Genomic DNA, 8314 nt, shown 5'->3' with positions numbered 1-8314 from the left:
TAATTTCAGTACAGAAGGGAACATGCAATTAATTGTAGGTGGAACGTGGATGTGCACGATGGAGTCCAGCTCTGAAAACATAAACAGGACCTAAAGCCATTATTCTCCCTTCCTTCTTGTCATACCTGGGGGTAATGGCTGGCTGGACCAGCTTCTACGACACAAATTCCTTCCTTTTTAGGGGGTCTTTTAAGGTTTGCAACAGAAGGACCTGAGTTGTGAATAACCAGTAATGTGAAGGTAGGACTGAGACAGCTTTCTGGTTTTGCTTAGTGGTGTAAATGAGTTCAGCTTTGTTTCTAAGCTGTGTCTTTAAGAAAAAAAATGTTGAGTTGCTCAGAGTCAAGTTACAGAACTTCATTCAGGAACAGAGGCACTTCTGTCTGAAAGTCCAGCTGAGCTCGTGTGTGTTTTCCTCTGACCTGTGTGGCTCTGCCATTTGAACGCCTTTGCTGGTGTTTCACATGGTGCCACGCTTCACTGTGTCCCTTGATGGTCATCCAATATTGTTTTCTAGCCAGAGTGACGAAGTGTGCATATGTAGGGACTAAAGGGGCGCTTCAGTAAATTTTGGCAGAGAACACGGTGCTCATGTTACCGACAGGTGAGCACATTTGAGGCTGTAGATCTCAGCTCTGGCTCCCGAGGCTCCGGCTCCTCGCTGGGGATGTCACAGGTTCAGTTGTCAGGCTGCCGGCCAAGACAACAGATATCTCACCTACAGTGTCCTGCTATTATATATAGATGGTGGCTAAGGAGAACATTAATAATTAGGACAACTCCACCCTATATGGTAGAGACATGGTACCTGACTGTGAGATCCCCATGAAAAACTCCCGTAAACCTGACAAGAATCCACCAACTGTCCCCTGATGTCTGTAGGTTTCAGCTGCAAAGCATTTAACTTAAGGAAACAGTAGATGTGCTGTGTTCCCAAAAGGATCTGAATGAGGGCAAGCTGAAAATATATTTGGAGTTTTTACTATAGATTTGCTGGGTTAGTATGGTCCAGCCAGAAGGAAAGGGATTTCCTTTCCCTGAGATGATTCTGCTACCAGTTGCCCCACAGATGTCAGATCCCGTAAGTCTTGTTTTATTAGGAAAAAGCTTCTCAGATGGGGCTTTGCCTGAAGAGATCCAGGGCATGTCTGTTTTTCTCATATTAACAGGCTTTCATTTAAGTGCTTATGGTGTTTTGGTGATGCATGTGGAGGTCAGAATGGTTCAGGGGATTTTATTCTGTAGGCTTTTCAAGTATGCATCCACAGAGGTTTGCACAGCCACTAAGGAAAACTGTCTCTGCTGCAAACTATCTTACCAGCATTGAAATGAATGAAGAAAATAATAATGTAATGCAGCAGGTGAAGTAACAGTCTGGCTCAACACCACGAAGGAGTTGGAAGCAAAGGAGGAGCAGCCCAGGCTGCAGATATCAAGGAGGAGTAGAGGCAATCAGCACGCAGGAATGCAGAAGGGAGATCTGCTCCAGACCCCAGCAATAATAAAGCCAAGACGAAAAAATGCCCTTTTCCATGGGAGATTTCAGGAATTCTGTCAGTTATCACTGAAAACCAGACCGCAGCCACAATCCTGCTTTCTCAAAGTTTGAGGATGTGTAGATCCAGATCAAAGGATGTGGTTCATGCTTGCTTTGTTGCTGTTCACCTTGGCCCTACAAAGTATTTCACTACTTATGCAATGAATGTGAGTAATTTCATTTATCTCATTGAAACTGCTTGTGTATTTAAAATTAGGTGTTGGAGTACTTTGAATGGTTATAAAGGCCTCCAGGAAAGAAAAAAGTGATTTAATGGAAATATTCAAGTGCTGCTAAAAAGAAACTCTTCCTCAGTGCTGGCCTGACTGAATCCAAATGAGACTTATCAGATCACCTCTTCAGGTCAGATAAAAAGAAACAGATAATGCAGGATAAAAGAGCATATTTTTTAGATAAATGACTTCTTTGAGTATCGGTTCCAGTAACTTTGTTAATGACGCAGTACTACTTGATGTGTCATAGGGTGTGTTGTGTGTATTACTCTATATTATATAGTGTGAAATTGTTCTCATTTGGCAGGAGAAATGTTTGACAGTATTTTGAAGGGCCTGTGCTTGTCCATAAAACATCTTTGTTTTTTCAACTGCTGGTTTGCTTTGCATAGGAAAAATGATTCTCCCTATAACCAAGATGTTAAAAAAACAAAACAACATGTCTGGTTTTAGTTTGAACTGATTACCAGTATATCCAGTTGTAAAAGGCATCCTCTGTTGTTTTTTTTTAATCAGAGATTAATGATTAAAAGGATTGCTTCATGTTTGTAAATGTGTATAAAGATAAAAAGTGGTTCTATAAGATATGACCTAATATTTGGATTTTTAGTACAAGCTCTTTCCGCTCCATAGCATCTAATCTATGCTGTTGCCCATGGAAGTGACTGGATTGATGCAGATGTTTTCCTTGCTACATCACAAGTAACAGCTGAACATACAAATCTCAGCCTTTCCCAATCAGAACTGATTGGTTGCCTCATACGTAGCTTAGTAATATATACAAAGTCTGTTTGAAAATGTTATCTGCAACTGAGCAATCACCCTTTTTTTTTTGCCTGCTTTGTAACCCAAACCACAGAACTCCTCAGGAGGTTTCTGTATCAGCCCATCTGTGCTATTCCAACCACCAGTTATAGGGTAAGGATATCTGAGCTTCAGCAGCTGCAAATGCACCCAGAAAGCAGGAGGAAGGTTGGGTGCTCCCAGAAGTCGCAGTGATCTACTTCGAACAAAGACCCACACTGAATGCCAGCTCAAAGACGTCATTGGTTTTGCCTTTGCTCATTGAAACCTTCTACTTCCCTCTAATCAATAACTGCCCTTACAGCATCATTTCAATTGATTGAGATGTTGATTTAAATTGTGATAACTCTGTTACTGGTGGTCCTTGTGCACTTAACTATATTAGAAGCAGCACTATAATGCACCGTCTCTTTGGCACCATGCCCTGAAATAGCTATAATAAGTCCAGGGGACTACTCCTCGCTTCCAAGCATCTACAAGAAAGTATCCTGGATGCTCGTCTGTGGAAGACAGCTGAGCAGATGAAGCAGAGAATAAGCAATTTAGGAAGAAATAGTGTAACTCTATTTGCACTGCTTGCATTTTAGAAACCGTGTTGCACGTGGCTTTTGCAGAGTGGCACAGGGTGAATGCCCAGTGTGACGTTTCATGCAGTATCCTGAAGATACTGGAGTTTCATTTCCAGTAAACACCGTCAGCATGAGGAAGGCTGGCGTGTGCTGCGGTTCGGCTGTACTCGCAGTGGGGCACTGCAGAGCATCCCCACGCTGTGCTCCTTGAAAAGTTCAGCTTTGAATGTGCCAGCTGCCAAGAGGAGCATTGCACAGATCTCCCAATTTTCTACAGTTGTTCTGCAATTTAGAAGAAATGGAAAGGAAAAGCAACTCTGTTATCACCGCCGCCTTTGTAGGGAAGCTGGCTGGCTTTTATTACCCTATTACAAGCATTTTCTTACTTAGCACTAATTCCTAAAGTCTTCGTTGGTTTCTGTCTCATTTAAAAGAAAGATGTTTCAGGAGTAAATGCCTTCTTTTCAACCAACAGTCTTTCCTTGGTATCTTAATAAATATTTGGAAGTGTTTGGATTTGTGTGCATGCCTGCCCCCGTGGCAGCAGGTACAGCAGCACCCCCCTCTTTTGTAGCATCCCCTTGTGCCTGTTCTGCCACTGTACCCATCCTGTGCTGAAAGTGGTCTGGGGCCCTTTCTGTGATGTGGCAGTTCCTTCCCCTGCTCCTGTCACTTTCGTATCTGGATCACCAGCCCTGACTTCACTCAGAAGACCAGGACTTCTTGTCCCATTTTGATTTCTACGTTAGCTCATTGCCACTTAGTTGACTAGTTAATGTTTGTCTAGTGAAAAGCCAAAGGAGGCTTGGTTTTAATTTAGGAGGGGAAAAAAAAAAAAAAAAAGAAAGAAAGAAAGAAAGATAAATATTAGATGCTTTAAAACCATTATGATGTTGCAAGCTATCCATCCTCCAGGCTCTCATCATTTATAACTTTAAAGCTTTCCAGAAAAACACATGCCTTAGCACACTGAGATCCTGATTTGATCTTAACTGAGTACTGGGCCTGAATATGGTGTTTATGAGCAAAATGTACATGCACACAACGATAAATATAAGGGAGTCGCTGGCGGCTGCCCCTGCCCTACCCGGTGTGTATGAGACACCAAATTTCAGGGGAAAACAGGGTGGGAATGTGCAAGCTCCAAACCTGTCTCCATGCACAAAATTAAAAGCTGAAAAAGTAAAATTTTGCTGGGTTAAACCCAGGGCTAAGCCAGGCAGAGCTCTGCAGGGAACCAGCAGTGCCACTAGAGGCTGCCAGGAAGCCTCTGTTGCCTGCGTTTGGCAGAGCCTCACGAAGATCCATCCCTGCCTGGTGCTGGGGGCACGAGTGGGTGGCACTGGGGATGCTCCCCCGTGGCCGGCTCCTGGGCCAAGAGCAGCCTGGCTGGGGCAGTGCGGGGCTGGGCAAGGGCTAGGGGCCTGCCTTCCTTCTCTGCCACTTCTCGGGAGCCTTGCAAAGCAACTCTAAGGCATCAAAATCTCCCACGCATTTGTCTTAGATGCAAATTACGTGGTGCTCTCCTGCCGTCTCTGCCAGAAATTTACAAGGAGGAAGGCTGAACTTGTTACAGAGAGCTTGAAACCCTGTGTGTGGAGGTAGTTGTGGGGTAATTAGGGTATTTCTCTGCCCTCAGAATCCCCTTGGGTGTTGATTTTAATGCTCCCTTATCCACAGGCTCAGATCTCTCACCCAAGTGCAGACCTCTTTTCATGCTGGGTTACTTGGCAGAGCTGCAGAGAGGGGTTAAAATCTGTGTGCTTCTTTGCATTGGAGTGGTAACCTGCAGTCAAGGCACAGATGGATGGGTTTCAAACCCTCTTACATTACTGATTCCCTATTTTTTTTCCAGTGAAGTACAGCCCTTATACAAATTTTGCATATGTAGATTGCAAAAGGGAATACAGGGATTTACAACTATGTCTTCCAGAGCACTTATCAATAGTCCGTATAACCTTAAAGACTTGTGAACCAATTGAACTTCATCAGAAATAATGAAATTGCAGGTTGGAAGTCTTCTAACCATTTCCTTATCCCTCCCCCCCGGAAGAATAGACAAGTTATCTCATAGATTTTGCAATTCTTCTACATAGCAACTGAGGGCCCTAATGAGAGCAATTGGCAATGCCCCTGGCCAAGTCTGCCAGAAGAAGAGCTCATGCTTTGCAAACCCCACTGGATCTCACTGCAATTCCCCCAGTGGAAATTGCAGATAGGTCAACTTCATTTCATATCAGTAGGAATTCCTGCAGTGTGTGGTTTTATTCTGATAACATTAGCCAGTCATTTTGGTTTTTAACAATTGCTTTTCCAGTGGTGTGAAGGTGTAGGACAGTTACTTCCCTACAAATAGGGAGCACAGCACATGAAGGTCAGTGCTTGCTAAGATCCTGCAGAAAAATAACCTAAAACACAAAAAGAAATAAATTTGTATTTATTTAAAAATATAACTTTAAGAATGAACAATCATTCATGCTTGCATTCTTCTACCATTAAAGGTGCCACTTGTCTATGGGATGGTCTGTTTTGTGTCCCATAGTGCTGCAGAATTCAGCAGTGCCACTGCTCATGGAAGATGTGCTAAATGGTGGATGCACAGAAAATCAAACATCATCTCCTCAAGAGCCATCAGTGAAAGTGTCCATCACGTCGGCTGGATTTAAACCAGTGATGAAGTGCAGGATTTTTCTCCAGCCTCAGAGCAACCATCCACTTCTTATGATTGTATTTGTATCTGCCTGTGGCATCTGATCCATAAAACAAGTTAATTGAAAGCCTACTTTAATCATAAAATGTGGAAAATAGCTGGAGGGTGAAATATCAAGCTGGGATTATGAGACTAAAATTATGTTTTATAAAGGAAAAGTTTGTGCCTGGCAATTGTCCTTGTAACGTTGCAAGTGCTGGAAGCACTGAGTTAATTCCCAATGCAGCTAAGTTCTAATTATCTGAATAGATCAGGGGACCCAGCAGCAGCACATTCCCCACAAAACCTCACAGAGCCACTTCTGAGCAGGGCACTAGTGCTGCTTGAGATGCTGCTGTGTGTGCAGCCAGCATTGGTCATATCTCAGTCAGTGTAGTCTAGGAACTCAGTGACATGCTAAGTCACTAAGTTTGATGACAATTTATTTAGATAATGCAAATAGGAGGACATAACTCATGCTGAGATAATGGAGAGTAGGCTGTAAAAGGAAACCAGAAAAAATGAGGTTTCTGCAGAGGACCTTGCAATCACTAGTCATTATTCTTTGTATTTTGAAGGAGCTACATTCCCAATGGGACAAGCAGTTCATGATCTGAAGGCTTAATTGTCGCTTGCTGATGATGTCTCATTTTTCCTCTTTCACCTGCCTTGCTCCTATAAGAAGTCCAGGGGAGAAGTCAGAGCACGTGTCAGCGGGGTTTTCAAGTTTATTCCACAGGACTACAGTGCATGGGCAGGCATGTCCTGGGGTTGCTCCCTGACAGCACTTTAGGGCTAAAGTTCCAGGCCCTCTGCTATTAAACATGATGTTATTGCTAAACAGTCAGTGGCAGACTTGCAAGATTTAATATAAGACAGAGCCTAGACAATGGTGCATATAACCACGTGTATTTTGTTCCATTAGCAGCTTTCTGCTTGGAAAGCTATCACAATCGTCTTGTTCCTTAACATGCATTTCCCAGCCAGGTTGTCCAAGAAGAGTCATGTTTTGGTGGCTGGTGTATCTGCTGTGAGCTGTTGATAGCTGACATTGAGGCAATGAAGTGTTTTCTGCCAGCATGATGAGCATTGCTTCTGCAAACTGGTTGCCCATGTGAATCCTTCCATTGCTCAGAGCAGTGGAGGGCTGACGGCAAGCTGCCCCGCTGACGTTTTCAGTCCAAGTCCAAGTCATGCTTAAGGTTATCACAGGCATTTATTTTACATTGACAGAATAGGGTGTGGTATTTTGGGCCCTGGGTGGAATCTGGATTTTTGGGTGTTTTCCTGATTTATGATTGGAAATACTTAAAAAGTAATTTCTGTTTTGCAGAAGAATAGCTATGTCATCTTCCTGTGAATAACACAGGGTGTTCTCATCTCCATGGCAATTGGACATGATAAAATGAACAGATGTTCTGAGGTTCTTCTACAAGAAAAGTCCTGTAACAGTTTGAAGTTTAGTGCTTTTAACACACATATATCCCATTGCCTTCACATTTCTCAACCTAACAAGGTCTGCCATGAGGAACACTACAAATCATGGGAGAAATAAATACAGGTCTGAAGAGAATTACGTCTGGAAAGATTCTCATTAATTTTGTTTGAAAAATATAGGAGAAGGTTTTAGGAATAAGGCACTTGACTCAGCATGCCAAACCTTTATTTCCATCTACCTTAATCCTGTCTTCAGCTTTCACTTCATATCCTAATTCATTTCCTCTTTCAGAAAGAGGTATTTCTGAAATTCCTCGGCCTCACTTACTTGCTCTCTGCAAGCAGCAGTAGAGCAGCTCCTCGAGGAAGAATACATACACTAAATACCACTTCTGCCCAACACAAACATGTTAGATGGCTATTTTCTTACATGTTTTCATGGACATGAACACAAACACATACACATACTCCCCCCTCACCATTTCCAGGCAGCCATAAGAGACCACAGAAGCCAAACGAAGCTAAGCTTTTGTTTGAACAAACTCCAGAATTTGTTGGCCTTCCTGGCACAGCTGCAGCACCTCTCAGCCTCAGCCGGCTCCAGCGGGGCTCAAGGTGTCTCCAGGGGTGTTTTGGAGCTGGCAGAGGAGGGGAGCGCTGCTGTGTCTGAGCCAATTTATTCTTGCTGATATTTCAGTGGTGCCTAAAAACCCCACATGAGCATAGTAGACGTTGGTAGATGCAGTTTCCTGAAGGTTTCATGCTCGGAGCAGATGAAAGCACAAGGGGAAGAGCCACGGCTCACCCGCATGGCCTGGCAGGCCTGCAGCTGCGGCTAGAGGCCTACCAGCACCTCCAGACTTCCAGCCCAGCAGTTCATCCACAAAATTTCTTATCTTTGATGGACTGCAGTTGCTGGAACGTCCCAGAGCTCGTGAGGGGCTTTCTGATGTGCGGTTGAGGATTGAAGTGTAAATAAAATACTTTTTGGAAAGCTAGTCTGGCTCCAGTGATAAGCCTGGGGGAAGCAGGGTTCAGTGTCTGC

The 8314-nt window shown here is 43.6% G+C and overlaps 1 long non-coding RNA gene across 1 annotated transcript; it reads left to right on the top strand.

Annotated features, from left to right (window-relative positions):
• Positions 1 to 1479: 1479 nt before the first annotated feature.
• On the top strand, positions 1480 to 3615 carry LOC311444774. Its single transcript, XR_014698055.1, has 2 exons — positions 1480 to 1704; positions 2404 to 3615. It is a non-coding gene; the product is annotated as an uncharacterized lncRNA (long non-coding RNA).
• Positions 3616 to 8314: the final 4699 nt, after the last annotated feature.

This window comes from Aythya ferina, assembly GCF_964211825.1.
Source record: "Aythya ferina genome assembly, chromosome: 14".
In the NCBI taxonomy this organism is placed as follows: domain Eukaryota; kingdom Metazoa; phylum Chordata; class Aves; order Anseriformes; family Anatidae; genus Aythya; species Aythya ferina.
This window is presented reverse-complemented; position numbering and strand designations above follow the sequence as displayed.